This window comes from Motacilla alba, chromosome 2, assembly GCF_015832195.1.
Source record: "Motacilla alba alba isolate MOTALB_02 chromosome 2, Motacilla_alba_V1.0_pri, whole genome shotgun sequence".
NCBI lineage: Eukaryota > Metazoa > Chordata > Aves > Passeriformes > Motacillidae > Motacilla > Motacilla alba.
This window is the reverse complement of record NC_052017.1, coordinates 59,461,438-59,480,113: the sequence shown is the minus strand read 5'-3', so window position 1 is coordinate 59,480,113 and position 18,676 is coordinate 59,461,438.

Below are 18,676 nucleotides of genomic sequence, written 5' to 3'. Positions count from 1 at the left end.
CCGTCTTTATGTTGGCAAATTACTCCAGTCTTTTCACATAACTGGATGACAAATCTCAAATTATGGTGGGTTGATTTTATAATTTGTCCTTCTTTAGGCATGTTATTGCCTACGTGCACTGTGGAAAAGAAGGGGAAAAGAATCCCGCATTGGCAGGGAGTGCTTTATGTAGGTCTTTAACTCCTGCATGCACATGTTGAGGTGCCAGGAAAATGGGAGGAGGTTGTTGATAGGCAGAGGAAGTCCAGTCCTGGGACTACAGCTATGTATGACTTAGAATTAATTTATATTAGTGCAGTAGTAGTTTTCCATATTTTCTTCATAAGTTGTATGCTATTTTTTAAAAATGTGCGGGGCTTCAGGAGGGGATGCTTCTGAGTCGTTATAGAGGGTTTATTTTACAGTTTATGGCCATCTGCAAAGCCTGTGCAATCAATAAGGGGCAATGGGAATTCTATAACTGTCATTAACTGGAGTGTTTATTAATTCTCAATTAGATTACTAATCAGTCTTACCTGTGCAAACTCATTGGAAGGAATAGGGTGATCCAGGTGTCATCCGAGGTGTATGACTAATGTGAGATCACAGACATTTCTTTGGGGGAGTAATTTGGCAAGCACAGGCAATCCTGTACAAGATTTAACCCATATTAACTTTAAGACCCAAGCATTATTTGACAGTTAAGGCTACGGATATTGCTGTAGTCATTTGGGTGCAATTATCTTGGTATTTTAGAGTCATTATTCCATATGGGAACTACTTTTTTTCTAAAGATACAAGATGCTTTGTGCTTATAAGAACAAGCTGATGCACTCTCCAAGATCAGATAGGAAAATACTGTTTTCCTTTGCATGTCTAAAAGAACAGAAGGGAAAACAAGTATCTATCAATAGACCATCAAGGTCTGTGTAAATGAAAGTTGTTAGAGAATCAGGGCAACACACTCGACCTCACAAAGGCCACTGCACACTTTTTTACTGTGAAGAGATCTGTTTTTATTGCATAACATTACTTTGGTTACTGTTGCATGTTGGTGGGTGGCAGCTGTTCCATCTTTTACTGCTATCAGTGGAGAAAGACTTTGTACAATTTAAACACACACATATATTAGTATTTGAAACAATTAGAAGAAAATGGTGACCTAAATTGTATTTCACACTAAGGGACAATAATTTTGATTGGTAGGGGGAAAAATCCTTTTAACAATGGTCAAAAAAACCTCCCAAACCAAAATCAAAACCTAAAATAACAGAGATAACCGTTCTAAGAAAGAATTTTTCTTTATCAAATAATTAATGTGAACATTGTGGTCTAATTTAAGGAATTTAAAATTCTACTGTGTTCCTTCTTAAGTTTTACTTACCTTCATCTTTTATCAGATGTATGCCTCTAGCATTTAAAGTCTACTCTAGAGTTTTGAAATTCAACTCACAGGCAAGGTTTTCAGTTGGCAAATATCACTTGTCACACTTAAACATTAGAGTTAAGGCAAATCACACCACAGTGGAGTGTCTTTTGTATTGGCTGGGAATAACCAAAATATCCTAAACCATAAAAGTAACCAGGAAATGTTCTCTAGAAATTGTACCTATTTCCTAAAGGAACTCCACATTATGCAGTTAGACGTGAAAATTCAGTTTTCCTTTTCCCCTGATCAAATATCAGAGACATAACAATGGAATGTGTTTGGGGTTTTTTTTTCGTTTGATGGGGGTTTTTTATTTGGGTTTTTATGGTTTTTTTATTAACATAATCTTGGATGGCAAAAAATAAAAAAAGAGCTGTTCATCAGTATTCTTGTAAGTCAAATAAGGCATTTAAAGGATGAACTCAAAATGTAAATTGTGCCTGCTAATCCTAGCCAGGTTCTGTGTTTCTCGTGTACATGATAATACTGTGAAGTTGACAATGGGATCAGTAAAGGAGGAGGGGTATAAATGATGTGGCAGACATTAATACAAGAAGAGGTGTTGATGTTATATATTAGTAAGTATTCCAGCACTGTGCCAGTTCATGTTATTTGCACTCTCTCTCTTTTTCTTTGTTTATCTATTTGTTCCACATCTTCAATTTTCGTCTCTGCCTTCTTTTTCCTCAAACTTTCTGCCTCAAAATGATGTTATCCTTTTTTACTTTTTCTTTTTAAATTCTGGAATTAGAAAGAATGTAGCTGGAGTAAATCTTTAGTTTCACCAAACTCTTTGCTTATTAGATAACTGCTCCCCTCTTTTATACAGCTTCAATTGATATGCAAAATTGAACTTCTGTAGCTCAACTAATAAATAAACCGATTTGTTTAGCCCCATCTCTGTGGAAATACAAATTCACACATACAAAATAAGATAGCTTGGCATCTTGGCTGAATGCTACAGTGTCATTCACAATCCACTTAATCCGGATTTTCATTTGCCCCCGGATGGTAGCTTCCTTTTATACTTAGGCTCTCAGTATTTTACTTTCAGACTTCTAGTAGTCTTGTTTTCCTGTGTGTAGAGTGCATAGCTATTCCTGGCTAAATTAGCCATATCTCAGACTGGTTCCATGAGCTTACCTCATTAGGGTCTACAACATGATCCAAAGTCACCTGCTGAAAAGAAGAGACAGAATTTGTGCAGGAATATAAGCACGCATCTGGTCACTCACTCCCGGGTGAATTACAATAAAAAATGCACCTCTCTGTTGCTCTGATGAAAGGGGTGATGTGCTGTAAGAGATATGTTTTTGTAATCGGTAATATGAATCTGGAGCTTTTGCTTGCTTGTGTTTGTTGCTATTCTCTCCTCTATAAGTATGTTTATCGAGGTTTGCTGAAAGCCCAGAAGCCCATAGGTCAGAGAACAGCATTTTGATGGATTATGGGATTGTAACTGTCCCTGCCAGCTGACAGCTTTTATTGGCTGGGAGGATGAGCCTGTAAACCTTTATATAATTATTGTATTAAAGCCACTGTGCCTCTGTGTTGCTGGCGCTTGTTCAGGGATCAATGTGAAGATAATTTCAAAAATGAATAGTAAGTATTGATCGTCCCTTGGTGGAGCCTTATCAGTGGCTGAAGCAGACTACTGTAGATTATAACTTCAATGTCATTTATGATGATATGATACGTATTGCAGAGGAGCAATTTAAACAAAGGGCTGATTTAATTCACAATGGATTTTTGTAGCGTGATGGGTAATAAATCACAATCTATGTAATTTTTAGAAATGAACACATGTTGGCAGTAGTTCAGGGCAGTTCCTGGGAGATCTGAAAATGACCAGGGAGGGCAAATATCAGCAGCGAACCCCTTCTGAATGATTGGCCCTTACTTGGTTCTGACATTCAGATGACCTTGGGGCCTCTGCTGGCAGCTGCTGGTTAATTTTCTTCACTGAGGACACAGTTTAACTTTCTATCTGTCTGCCAATTACCTGACATTTTCAACTTATCACCTTCTATTTTTTAAATTATTGGAGGCACATCCACATTTTGACACTTTTTTCGGCAAGTATTCGTTTTTTGCTTGCTGCCAAGATGTCTCTCTGCCAAGCGTCTGTAATATCCCTTTTACTCAAGAAATTAATAGCTTGCCCAACTGTGAGGTGAAAAAGCACATGCGTTATATGCAAGATTACAAAGCCTTGTTCAAGTTTCGCAAGAAGCTGTATCTGTATATAAAAAGCAAATGATACCTGAAAAATCCCATAACATAAAATCATTACATAAACAAAGACATAAAAACATATTTCACAACTGACAAAAGTTACTTTAACCATATGAAATGTTTTAATTATTTGTCTTGCCAGAATGTTTGGTTTGGGTTTGTTTTTGTGGTGGGTTTTTTTTTTTAGATAATCAAAAAACAGCCCTTCTGAAATAACATGAGGAGGTTGCCTTCAACTGTGGAAAAAGGGGCATTAACTCTCAGGTTTAACTGACTCTTACAGACTATAGATATTTTTACAGTGTTTTATGCAGACTCTCCCAGTCTTGCAAATTACTCTGATCAGGATGCGTCCCTGATAATGAAAATCTAAACCAAGGTAGGTTAGTTTGTTCTGTCTGGCTTTCACAGCTTCTGTTTCAATTCAGAATGGAATACTATTTTTATATAGTGAATTAAATGTTATCTGGTTTATTTTTATAACTCCATAATCTAACTTCTGCTGAAATCCTGAAACAAGAGCATTTATAAGTCTAAGAGAACATAAACAATGAGCTTATGTGAGTCAGTCATAACATATCAAAATACTCAGGGCTCATAAAAGATAATAATCAAGGGTAACTACTAAAAAAACCTGAAAAAAATGGAAGAATACTGCAAGGGAATGATACATATCAAACATTGGAAGTTTTGAACATTCTGGGAAAAGTAAGGGACTAAAATGCCATCATTGTGATATGAAGCCTTCTTTGAGAAAGCATTACAGCACATATATTATGCATGTAATTAAGTCTCATTAATGTAACTCAGCCATGAGAATCTGCTTAAGTGCTTTCCTGGAATAACACATTAAATCCAAGCCATAGTGATGCAGTTTAGAATGAGAATGGTCTGCACTAGGCTGTTTTGCAGAATTACTATAAATAAGTATGACCAAGGGGTGTGTGGGTGTTTTTTGGCACACCCAGTCCTGTGTCTCTCAATATTGGAAAAGTTTCCTGGGCTTGCTTTTGGCACATGAAATTTTAGTCTCAGTATCACAAGAGAGATGCTAGCCTGCCTTGAGCCAGACGAAGTATTATGTTTCATCAGCAGAGCAATTAAGGTGAGGTTATGGACAACCCATGGTTGGGAAGTTAACATTTCTGTAGAAACTGGTAGCATTTTTTTTCTACTTCTTCCTTCACAAAGGCACCCCCTCTGTTGTCTGAAGGCTATTTACTGCCTGCAACAGGATAGAGTCCATGTTCAGAGACTTTTATTGAATTACTGTTCTCTGAATGATTCTTCTTTATAGAAAAGTAAAGAGTTACACATCTTCTTTAATTGAAATTTTAAGTTCATCATTTAGATAAAAAAAATCTTAGTAACTCAAAAATCTGTGTGGAAATGAACAGCTAATACAGGTAGAGAAATCATATGGGGGCTCTAGTGTGATGGATTTGGACAAGGGCAGTTTGGTCCATACACACATTGCAAAGCAGGATGAGGGGAGGAAACTTGCAGTAGTTTCCAAATCTTTAAAGTTGTCTCTACAGTAATCAGTACAAAGAGAAGTGAATCGATGTGTTGGAAGAAGCAACTGCCAGTGAAGACCCAAAATTCATTCTTATTTTGATGGTAATGTTGGATTAGTTTTAATCTTGTCATGTGGAATGAATTCACATCAGCAGTTGGAGAACATTAAATATAGTTTACTTGAGTTTCATCAGAAAAGAACCCAGTCACACATTTTTAACTACTCCACCATGCCAACCAAGCACAGTAACGAAGGCAGTCAAGAAATTACCTTCAAAAGTGCACTGCCAAATGAAACATTACCACAGACCTACCCAATGTCTTCCTAATGCGTAGCCATCCCTCATTACATTCTAACAGTCTCATGTGATATGCTTATAACAGGAAGCAGAACTAAATATTTAGGGTGTACAAATATGAATATAAAAAATATATATTTTATATATAATATAATATATAATATATATTTTAATATATATATATAATTTATATATATATATATATATATATATAAACCATAATGTTACATGACAACCTCAAATGTGTTACAGTCTAGATATTGTTAAATCTGGTGGTTATAATACTGTTTTCCAGAAGTGCTGATGTGATTAAATTTAAGCAGAAACAATTGATTAGAACTGCTAGACTTACTATCAAATTTTTTTTAAGAAGAATTTTTAAAAAATAGATTGACTTTTGTTTTTCAAATTATTCTTCTCATAAATAATAAAGAACTCTTTTTTTTAATTTAAGATCTCACAACTTTAAGATCTTCTCTTTTTAATTTTAAAGAGGCCTATTCAGGATATCTGACAATAAATATGAAATTATTTACTTGCTAAATCTTTCCTTTCTTCGTGCTTAGAAATTATTTGGTAGGTAATTCCTGGAAATGTATAGATTTATGAAGGTTTTTGATTATTTAGTCTTTATTCCAGGCTAAAAATATTTGCACTAGAGATCTAGGTTGAATAGTGCCTTCCTTGTCCTAGTCAGAGTGAATGTACATTGCAATTATTATGCATCACTCTCTCTCATAAACTGGGGAAACCAGTCTGGATTTCTTGATATGGCTTCACAAGTGACATTTAAGAGGAAATTTTAATCTTCTTTCTTCATTAAGTTAATTTATCTGCAAAAATATTATTTTGAACACACAAAATTCTTGACATTGTTGCCTCAGTAACCACTGTCTGTCCTGTCCCTCCCTGGACTATCCTAAGAAACAAAAGCATATCAGCCAGATAAATTGTTTTTACTTCTGTTTTATTGCCAGAGCAAAGACAAAGAGCAGAGAGACAAATGAGAGACACGAACCAAGTTTCTTCACCCAGCCTACCTGTCACGTATCCACAGCATCTTGTTCCTGTTTTCCTTCGCTATTTCTTTTCTCTATAGAATCCCTTTTCACCTGTAAAATTCCCCATGTCCATTTTGATTTCACCCAGCCAGTGTCTCAAAAGATGAAATTTTCTTACAAAATTAATGGGTAAAATGATTGGCAATTTGAAAATCTTTGGTATGCATGAATTTTGATAAGTCTGTACTTAAATGATTCTATCCCTCTGAAGAAAAAATGACTGCTTTATACTTTGGAAAGATGTGTTTTTAAGATATTTTAACATAAACTCCTCCATTTACTTGTAAAATCCAGGATAATATTTTCTGAAATTCAAATATGCATAATTTTGGATAGTAATTTCTTATATAAAAATTAGTTTGCATATCAACTTTGAGTGCAACACCCAAGTTAGCTCTAACTATGTAGTGGAGAGTGCTGCTCCTTAAAGAATATTTTAAACAATTGTGCTAAATGCCTGTTGACCGATAACTACAGCATTGTGACTTCACCATGCAAGTTATTACATAAGTTAATGAGGCCTTAAATTGGGAGATTTCAGAAGATTCCACTGGTTTTGGTAATACAGTAGGAAGCTGTTAAACATATAATTCTCCTTTACAGTGAATGATTTTTTTTTTAATTGGGCATTTAAACAACCAACAAAGCTACCTAAGTTGTTTCCACTAGTTTGAAAATACTGTCCTTTTTTAACTAACATTGACTTTTTATGTTGCAAGGATCAATTTTGTGAAATACTATCTTTCATACTTTGTATAAAATTTGAACAGTAAGAATATAAAAAAACATGGTATTTCAATAAATAGCTAATGGGGTTTTTTTTTGGTTTTTTATTTTTTTTGTTTGGTTTTTTTTGGGGGGGTTTGCTTTTGTGGTTTTTTTTTTTTTGGTTTTTTTTTTGTTTGTTTGGGTTGGGGTTTTGGTTTTTGTTTTTTGTTTTTTTTTTTAACGGAGAAAATGGGATTATGGAAGATGGATTTAGAGATTCCAGGAAAAGGATAATCTGGAAAGACAACATACTCCTGTTTTGATCTTCCTGCAGTCTCTATAGACTTAAGCAAACCCATTAATGGTTTCCATTTTTATTTATGCTTACTTTGTACTCGCTTTGTAAAGTAGGGAGTGGTTAGTTATTCCAGTTAATCTTGCTAGTCCAGTTAGATCTTGCTTGATCAGGGATAGAGCTGCATGGGCATTGAACAAATCAAACTGATGGGTGTGCAGGTATTTCTGCAGCGTAAATGAGCAGAAACTGTGCTAGGCAACTTTCTTTTTTTTTAGAAAAGAGTAGGTGATAAGAAATTAGTATACTCATAGAGAGCATATGAATGTACCATATAATTTTTATAGTGTTTTTCTGTCAGCAGCAACTTTCTGCTCACTATGGCCCTTCAAATTAACTGAATTAACTTCTAGATAGTGCCTCTAGCAAAACAATGCCCTCATCAAATTGGAGATGTGAATTGAGCAACTCTGTAATGCTCCCTTCAGTCTTCTTTCTTTTGCTCCTGTCTTTTTTTGAGAAATGAAACCTTTGCATCATTATCCAGGAAAACGAGCTGTGCATTCCAAAAGAACAGTGGTGCAAGCTTGGAAGTGCAAAGGGAGTTGTTTGCAACAATTTAAAATCTTGAGCAAAGACTTGATTCTTAGAAAAATATATTCTGCTGCCAAAGCATGAATAAACTAATTGTAGTTTAAGTAGTGAGCTTTATAAAGAATTAGCCTTCTTTGTATAAATGGAGGTGTGATTTATTAATAATCTCAGCCATTATTTGCTGTGGAATATGTTTAGTACAATGCTCATAAGTCACCATCTCCATTGATATCAGCAGTGAAATTACAATGTAATCAGTGTAGGATGTGGAGCTTATGTGACTAAGACAAGTCTACTTAAAATAATCAGTCAGGGCTCAGCCCCTGAAGCAATATAAGGTGCCCTTCTCTAGGCATGTATTTTCGCACTTTCACATCTGTTCCAGCAGAAGAGGGACCTAAGATAATTTTGTATGTGACGGCCCTCCTGAAACAATTAATTAAGTAGGATTTGGTGTCATATTTATTTCTCCATAATCTCATAGCCTACAGAAGGTAGTGCGCAGGTATTTCAGAAGATGCCAACTAGTTTGCTGTATCACATCATCAAACTTCCCATCACTGAATGTGTAATGATTATTTTCTTTTATGCTCTTATTTTAGGACAGGCTTTATAACATCAATTAAAGGAGAATAGGCTTTTCCTAGGAAAGGGTTTGTCTATCTTTGAAAGAATTGACTTAATTAATTAAGAATTACACATAAGTGCACTCTGGAAATCTGCCCAGCACAGACAAAGAACTCAAGTTCTGGACTTTCGCATCAGCCAAAAAGCAGTACCTGTTGCTTTTTTTTGCCACACAAACTGGATCCCTGCTCAGATCTAGGAGTGAGCAGCCTCTGCTTAGCAGAGAGGTGGCACCTCATTGTGCTGCTCCACAAAATACCTTCTCCAGTGTCCTAGTGGCAGCACCAGAAATAGTGGAGTAGCTGACGACAAAATTATAGAATGGCATGGGTTGGAAGGGACCTTAAAGACCATCTAACTCTAACCTCCCTAGCATGGGTAGGGATGCCTTCCACTAGGCCAGGTTGCTCAGGGCCCCAGACAACCTGGCCTTGAACGCTTCCAAATATATGTCTAATAGGAGCTCCTGGGCAGTCTCTAAGTGCCTGTCTCCGCCGCTCTTTCACCACAAGGATCTGGCTTGTCTAATCTGATGTAACCGTAGGTTTTCCTCCACAACAAACAATCATCCATTGCTACTCTTTCCTTCTTCCGCAGAAGACTTTTGGCTGGACTGGTTGGCAGGTTCCACTGAGGCAAAAAACATTATCTGCATGAGTAAAGTGGATGGACCAGGCCTCACTCCATCCATGAGGAAAATCACGCTGTTTCCCTTCTACATTTAATGGAGGTGCAAATCAAACCAGAGAGGGATGGGTAGCTGTGTGACTGTTCAGTGAGCTTTGCTCAGAGTGCTCGTGACTATTGTTATACAACAATGAGCACAAACAGAGTAAATCTTGAGAGCAGCAGCTGCTTTTCTCTATTTCTTCAGTAAAGTTTATCTTCAAAGCACAGCACCCAAACAGTGACAGGAAAGGAGAGACAGGATCTGAAACAGCTTGCATTTGTGAGAAAAGGAGGTTATGTTATTTTCTGACAGGAGGTTAATGGAGAAATCTGTTCTCAACATGGTACCGAGTGTTTGGTAACAAACAATGATATGTGCATGTATATGCAAATATTATATAACCACTGGTGACAAAAACCATCATACAGAAGATCTGAGCAATTTTTAAAGCATTGTTGACAGAACATAAAGTACCTTGTTTTGAAAAATACTAAATTTGTTAGTTGGAAACATGGATGTGGAAGGTGGAAAAAAGATTTGCTGTCTGTGTTCCCTGGTAGCAAGGATCAGGGAGGGGAAAATGCATTATGGAGAAAGAAAGAAATAGCTTAAAAAAGAAAATATAGTAAATGTGACCCTGAAAAAAGTATTCAGCTAATAATATAAAAAACCAAACACATGTAAAAAAGAATGCAAATCATGATAATGAAAGAAAAATGGGGACTAAAGGAATGAAAATAAAGAAGTCAAAAACTTCTCCCCGATACTTATTTGACATACTTACACAGATTTATAAAAGAAACAAGGCAATATAAGCAAATGAGAAAATAAGATTCAGAATTCTGAATTGTGCCATATCTGCAAAATTACATTATAAATGTAAATTTAGGCTTTGCTTAGCTTACAAATATCGTTTCTCTCCAGGACTCAAGAGATTTTAGGAAAGGCTCTTGTGCAATATGTTGGCTGGTCAGAAAGAAATTCTTTCTTATACTGGTGCTTTCAGTTGCCAATTGACTTTGCCCTAAGTTACTTCGATGTACTTATTTGCTTCACAGTGAATTTATCATAAGTTGTTCTAGTAGAATTCAGGTATTAGACAGCAACTTTAAGCTTTTTCTATTTTTTTCAGGTGAGTCACAACTGGAAAAAAATATCATTAAGTATGTGGGGAATAATGAAGTTCATTCTGCTATTGCAAGATGACATGAACAGTTCTGCTTAGTAGAGATTTTGTAATGCCTTTTATAGCAATAAAGCACTGTACAAGGTGAAAAAATATGAAAAGTGACTTGCTCCTTTGACTACATTGCCCTTTCCAGTTATTTCATCTTATTGCTTGTTTTGCTTTTTGTAGTGAAAAGCCTTAATCCTTTTGTTGCATTTCTTCAGGAAAGGAATACTGATAATTTCAATAATGGTATTTTTTTATCTTTGCGTGATGTGAATGAATGTTTATGGCAGTCTATAGAGAATCATTTTTCCATGCTTTGTTCCTTGTTTAGCCTTCAAATGCAGTATTTATCAGTCTGCAGAGCAAAACTATGTGCATGCCATATCATTACTAGCTCAGGGGGAATCATTCGAACCAATGTAATTTACTCAATATTGGTCAGTTTGACTCCTGACCCTAGTCCCCTGACAGTGTATCCTTGGCAACCCCTGATGTGTGTTAAGTCAGGATGTGCTTATTGGTCTCATCTGTGACAGCTTGCTAAAGGCTGCTTAACATAGCTTGGTCTTTTCAAAAGAAAATTAAAAATCCAATAATATACTGTATTCTGATTAGACTGGTATTTATACAAGCACAGAAGCGGTAATTTTTATTTTCAGTTCTGCAAATCTGATATCTCATTCAAATGGAGAAAGAGTTTTTGGAAGTAAGTTTTAGAGAAAAAACCTGTTTTGAAGCAGTATTCGAAAGAAAAATAATATGGAGATCACCCAAACATCTGTCATCCTTGTGAGGCATTTGGGCAGTTTTTATGTTCTATTGCTGCTTACGTGTCTAAAAGGTACAACCTGAGAATTGTTCTCCTGGTATAGACACCATTGTAAAGCAGTTTAGTGGAAGTAAGAGACCTTGCTCATTGATCTAGAAAAAAGTCCCCTAGATTATTTTACTGGTTTTATAACATTTGAAGTTCTGAAAAGAATCAGTTGTACTGAGTTTAACCATGAGTCTTATGATTTTTTTTCTATCTCACTGATGGAAAGCAAAAAACCCTGGGGTTTCAGGTTTCTGGAAAAAGGGGACTTTCACCATACATCTCACTATTTTTTCCTTCCCAGTGTCTGTATGATCTAATTAAATATGGATAGTGAGCAAAAATTTAACTAAAATTGCATTAATATTTGGCCAGACTGATCCAGATTTGAAATGGAAATGATACTTACAGACCAAGACTCATGGTCCATGTGGTCCTGAATTGAGAATGCTGCCACTGGGTTAGAGGATCCATCTTCTAACACAGTACTCTCCTGTGCAGCTGTGCCCACCAGCATGGATAGTCTATAGAGAAAATGTCTTTTAATTAGTGATCAGCAACAACAAAAGTAGAGAAACACAAAAAACCCCTTAAAACAAAAGACGAGCTCTATGGCTTGTCAGAACAAATAGGTAGGAACCCTTTTAGCTTCTGTTTAACTCTCTTGAAAATCTACCTCTTAAGAGCAACCTCTGCCAATATCTACATAATGTTTTAAAAATAGGTACTTTCATTTCAAAGACCATGTAAACAAATCCTTTTTTTCTATGCCCTATTTATGTCATGATTATTCAGCCACTGTTACAAATCAGAAATCAAGGATTCCTTAGAAGATTGCCAAAGGTTAGGACTCTGCTACAGATTTTCTGTCATTAAGCATATTTAATGAGTTTTCAGAATGCTTGAGAAAATTATATTATTATTACTTTGGGTTTATTGCTCCAGCTCAGTAAATGGGGACATCCCTAAGGAAGAACATGTTTTCAGAAGAAGCGTAGCAAAGTGCTTCCAGGAAAGCATTATTTTAACCAGCACTCTGGAAAGAAGTGGTAACTTTAGGGGCTCACTTTTTATTTTCAGTGTTGTGCATTTTGAGCTGAGGTTGCTCTTTACTTTGAGTGCCTCTTGTCTCATTCAGTAAAGCATCACCCAGTACTTCAGAGAGGTAATGATTCTCCGTCCTGCCTTCAATGAGGGTGTAAAGCAACAACGTTCTCCTAGAATGTATCCTGGCTGCCCACTGCGGCAACAATCCTGTGCAAATAGCAAAATGAGGCTGTGTGTAAAAACTGGTGATATCATGTAGAGGTGAATTTTTATTAGGTAGACTTGATTGGATGAGGGTATGTGAGGACTGAGGTCTGAGATTGTGGGTGGTTTCTTTTTGGTGTAGGGGCAATTTTTTTTTGGCTGTTGGTTTGTTTGCTTGTTTTGGGGGTTTTTTTTGTGTTTTGTTTTGGGGGTTTTTTGATTGGCTGGTTGGTTTTCTTTTTTGTTTAGATTTGCTTTGGTTGATTTATTTTTTTCACTCTATCTCTATGTTCACATGGAACTTTCAGTAAGCTTTCTCAGTTTCAGCAGCTGTCCTGTGAAATCTAGCATTTACGTAAATGCTAAAATGCCAGTTAGAATGTGTTATGCTACTTCAGGGTAAAAGGTCAAGAAATAATCCACATTTAGGGACAGTAAAGGTACAGCAGGGAAAAAAAAGTCCAATGACCATAAAATTTGGAGAAAATGACCAGATTCCTGTAGGGACCAGACATGTCTTTAAATAGCAAGTCGTTGCAAGTTTGATGTATCTATCCAGCAAAAGCACATTTATGACTGCATTACAAGCAATTGTAGAATCAGACCCAAAATGTGTAATGTGTCACTAGCTCTGTTTTGGGAACTGATACCAGCTAGAGTGCTTTATTTACTGCAGTGTTTCAGTATCAAACCCATGGGCTGCCTTGGGTTAAAACCACTAATTTTGTTCGTCTCAAAAGTATTGGGACTTCATGGGTTTGGCTCCTGGTTGAAAAAACTGCAGTGACTAAGTGTTAAAGACTTCAAAATATTTTGTTTTGCTCATCACTTGAACTAGGTATCTAAGGTATCTTCTCTTCATAAGGCTTACCATTTAAATTCAGAGACATATGCTTGCAATAATTTTTTGAAATAATTTGCTAGCTAAGATATTTAAATAGCAGTGTAGTTATAAAAATGCAGATTGTATAATAAAGTACTATACAGCTTTAGAAGACTAAAATGAAATGTTATTATTCTAACAGGCATACACCAAGATGTTTACTCTGTTAATAATTTTTGATGTTCTATGTTTTAAGGCATCAAACAAATTATTATTTAGTACTCAATTCCCATATATGGGGAGAGAAATACTGTTCATATCTCAGTTTTACAATGCTAACCAAGCATTATATAAAATTACTCAGATGTTTTTTCACTATCACTAGAAAAGAAAAAGGGGAATAGGAGAGGTGAAATATAGAATTGACATGCACATTATGACTTTATAATTACAAGTGTGGATGTAAAAATTATAGAAACTAACAAGAAAAAAAGAAGAAATTGTCCAGAAATTGTAGTTTTCTGATACAGATACATTTTTATTAATTTTAATGCTGGGAAGTTTTAGCATTACAGTGATTGTTCTCATGTTACCAGTCTTAATTTATGTGTTTGGTTTGGGGGTTTCTGATGATGCTTTTAGTTTTGTTTTTCTTTTTTCTAGTGTTTTTTTTTTCAAATATGGCACAAGCCATGATGGTTCCTTAAAAATTGCCTTTTTGTTTATGAACAAGTATACTGTTCATGATGTCAGTAGGCTGATGTTTGTGTACTAATCACAAGCAAAAGCATTTTGTGTCATAAAACAACTAAGGTAAATCTAGTCACCACTCTGTATGAAAAAATGGTATGTACACTATGATTCCAGCTGATAGAAGTTTTCACTGAATTCTATGAGAAAATCCACCTTCTGTGAATCTGTCTCATTGACTTTAGCAAAATCAGGACCTTGACCAGGGATGCTTAGGATTGCTCCTTGGGGTGCTTATTAAATACCTTGAAATCTGAGCTTGATATAAATATGCCATGGTTCCAGTCACACCTATGCTCTTTTAATTTCGAATGCACAAATAGTTAATTGTTTTACTCCAAACCTAAGGAATGATATCCACCCAAAAGAATAAAAAGGGAATTGAATAGTTATGTTTTTACTGGGAAGCTTCTGAATTAATTTGTAGTGCTGCAGTCCTTTATTATACATAAAGGTAAAATATAAAAACTGTTTCATTATAAAAGCAGCCAGCAGTTCATTGAATAACATTTTTGAGTTGTAGCCTATTAAATATCAAATCCCTCAATCTGCAATGACTTCTTGTCCTCAACTTCATGAATGTTGCTTCACTGACTTGAAGCTGTAATGTCTTTGAAAGATTACAAGTTACTAGGAGATAATGTGCATCCACTCAATTTACATGTATTTCCTAATACATGCTTTGTTAATTTCTTTCAAGTTAAGGCTACAGCCTTCCCATGGATATACTAAACAAGCTGAAATCATAACAGTAGTGAAAAGTTTGCTTTTTTACAGAGGTCACCTAGAATGATACACAGAACAGACTTACCTGGTTCAGAAAACTGATCATTACACAAAAGTGTTTGAATTTATATATAATATGTATGATACTATAACTTTTTTTCCCAATTTTTATAATATTTCATATATGCTAAAGAGGAAAAAACACTTGGTCAATCAAAATTTGCATTTTAGAGAAAAAGACAACATATGAGCAGAGATAAACATTTTGCATCTTTTAGCAAAAAGAAAATGTCAGCATGCAGATATTATGTACGTGAAACTGTGCCTAACTGATTTTACAAGAAAATAAAGAGTGCTTTTAGCAAGTCCAACTTGTCTGAGAAGATTGAACTAGTGAGATTACCCTTTCATCAACACACACACATTCTCTCTGTCTCACACACAGACACACGTACAAAAACAAACTTGTAATGAGTGGGTACTTTATCAAGGCCTCCCTCCATCCTTCATTAAATGACAGAAAATTGCTCTTTGCTGAGTTTGTCAATGCAGCTTTCCCTCCCAGAAGCCCATTTGTTTCACATGCTAGCACAGAATATTGCAGGAATTTGCAGATTTTAAATGACAAATGTGTCGAAGTTTACCCAGTTCTGAATCATTCTTTTCTTAGGCTGACTACAAGGTACAGTAACTTCCAAAGCTGGACTGGAATTTTTATTGTGAGTAGATCTCGCTAGTTCAGTAGTAAAACAGTATTGGGCTGTGATCTTCCCCTGTTTGACAATGTCCCTAAAGGATTCTTTGGCTCCAAAAGCCTTTTCTCTTTACCTTATGTGATAGATGTAGCAGTATTAAACTGAGAGCATGAACAAAACAACAGACACATTCCTCCACTACAACTCCTCTATTCTTTATTGAATTTGTCATTTTATTAATTGCACTTACATGTAATGGAGATGAAAGGATGCTTTATGAGATGAAAACTTAACACTTTAACACCATGAAAGGAAACTGTTCTTTCTAGCGCCTTTCAGGACAGAAGGCACTTACAAATAGCAGCTACTGTGTTGCTTTGTTAAAGTAACACTTTGATGTGTAGGATTATAATCAATGTAAATTATTGAGTTTTGCTACTGTGCTGTGTTGAAGGTGTAATGTGTTACTCTGCACAGCCATTACTTACTCATACTGAGAAATCAGCTATATAACACTTTTTTCCTCCCCTTAAATTCTGTTTTAAAGGTGAACTTGTAAACATAAATTTAAGAACATATCTGTTGAAATTGCATCCAGATTTCTAGCTTTCAGTAGTCACACACAGGTCTCATTGCTGCATTTACATATGCTATGAATTTCAATCCAAACAAATGGAGAGGAGTTTTAGGACAGAGCCTGCAGCATGGCATGTCCTTTAATTGCCATTTACATAGCAGAGGAATCATTAATTTCTAATTCACCTATTATTCACTCTCTTTAGTATGCTGTGTCAATGTCAGTTTTGGGGCAGTGGAATAGATGTGGCTCTGCATTGCATTTGCAACCTACTTTTGTGTGTGTTTTTCTTTTTCTTCTCTTAATGCTTTTTTGACCTTAGCAGAATAGTTCTTCGACAGAGGCAGTTACAGGGCTCTTGTTTGGATATGATTTATGGTGCTACATTAACCCTTCATTGACCTAGAAATGCCCTAATATTAAAACAGTTTGACACACAGAAAATCAAAAGCCCTTTTATTGGAAGTGCTATTGTCCGCATCATAAGTTTCCCCAATGTGATGCCACTGTTACACCATCAATTTCCTACTGCTATTGAACACTGTATTGAAAAACTAATGGACAGAATCCTTTGTCATTTCTGTCCCAGTGACCAGCAAATAGCTCAGTGAATGTCTTCCCCTTCATATCACTTCAGGCATTTCAAAATGACACGTCAAAGGTACTCGCTTAACATTTCATTAAAGGCAAGGGTGGGCCAGATCCTTCTGGGCTCCATGTAGCATCTGCCATCAACCAGCTTCCATAGATTTTGGTGGAGGCTGGAAGCACGCCATAATTCTCTTGGGCTAGGGCTAGAGCCCCTCTTGTGTGATGCTATGACACCAAATTCATATTTGTTTAAAGGAGAAATAAATCCTTTTAGAAGATTTTCTGGAGTTTAAGAGTAAACAGTCAATCGAGCTCATGTACAAATCCAATCAGCTGTAGCTATTATAAGAGCTTATTAATTTGCAAATGAAATACTTTTCTGCAGATGGGATAGTAACCTATTGCTTTCTGTAGAAATTTTTAATGAATGTTTTCTATTTAAGCCTACAGCTTTTAGCATTTTGTTGAAAATCCTTAATGCATTTTTTATAAAGCTGCTTGATTCCAGAGTGCTCTTCCCTAGTGAAAATGAATATATTTCTGTTTTCAATTTATATTGTAACTGCTACTTCCTAGTTTCACATTTGGCACTAAGGAGATGCACTGTTAAAATAAAGCTACTGTATTTGCACAAAATATTTTAATATTGTTAATGATATTTAATTCCTTGATTTTGACATTCATTGAAATCCAGTCATAAACAGAATACAAAAGAGTTGCTGAAGTTATTCATACAAATGTTATCTATTTAGCAGTTACCCAAGCTGTGCAGTAGAACAACTGCAAGTTTTTATTTCTTTTTGAGTCAGATGGTCTAGGTTTTTGTTCTGAATTTCTTCATCACTGGTTCATGATACAAACTCCTCTTCCATAGAAGAAACAGTCTTCTCTTCAGCTGAACTAAAATAAACAGTATTTTTTTGTCTTTTTTTTTTCAGTTCACCACACTTCAAGACTACTGATGCTTTCTGCAGAATTAACCTGGTCCATGCAGACAGGCACCAAAGTCTCTCAGTGTGCAATGGGGAGCAGAGGTCTGAGTGAATCCATTAGATCTTCCTACAATTACATTCAAAAAGTCCAGAATGAGTAAACTTAACAGGCTTATGGCATATTTACACCCATACAACTATGAAAAAATCAGGAACCTACTTTTTCCCACTTAATGAGAGGAGGATTTTAAAATTCTACCACTGCTTAAAGCCATGTCTCTAACTTCACAGGGGAATGAGTGATATATTTTCATACGGGATAAATGCAAGAGAATGATTTCCAAAACTCCTAAAACAATAAACAGGTTTTGGCAGAGTCTTTGAGAATCTGAAAGTTTATCCCTTGTGATACTCACATTCGTGCTTCATAGGTATGCAATACCAAATCCATCTTCAGCATTGGCAGAAAGTTGTGTAATAATGTAAGGTACAAATAATGCTAAGAGCGATTAAGAACAGCAGAACAGAGATATCTGAGAAATTGAGTTTATATGTGATAAAAAAAAATCACAGTTAGAGAAAACAGACAAATCTGTATTTCCAAGTTATCTAAAACCAGTTCCAAAATTATACATAAGGTAAAGATTAAAAAGATATAAAAATTCCTTTGCTTTCTCAAATATTGGTTTCTTAGAGAATTATGTGTGATTATGGTTTTGGACTTTTTTCTTTTTTCTTTTTTTTTTTCTGGAAAGCAACGTGTGTGCTGTCTATCCAAACAGGAGAGGAAGCAGACTAGAACCTCAGGCATAAATTTTAAAAGCGATCCACTTAAGATTATAAGAAGTCAAGTGTAATTCTTATTGTGTAAATGACAGCAAGGTAATTAGTAATACTAGAGACTGTCACTAATGACCTTTAGGGTCAC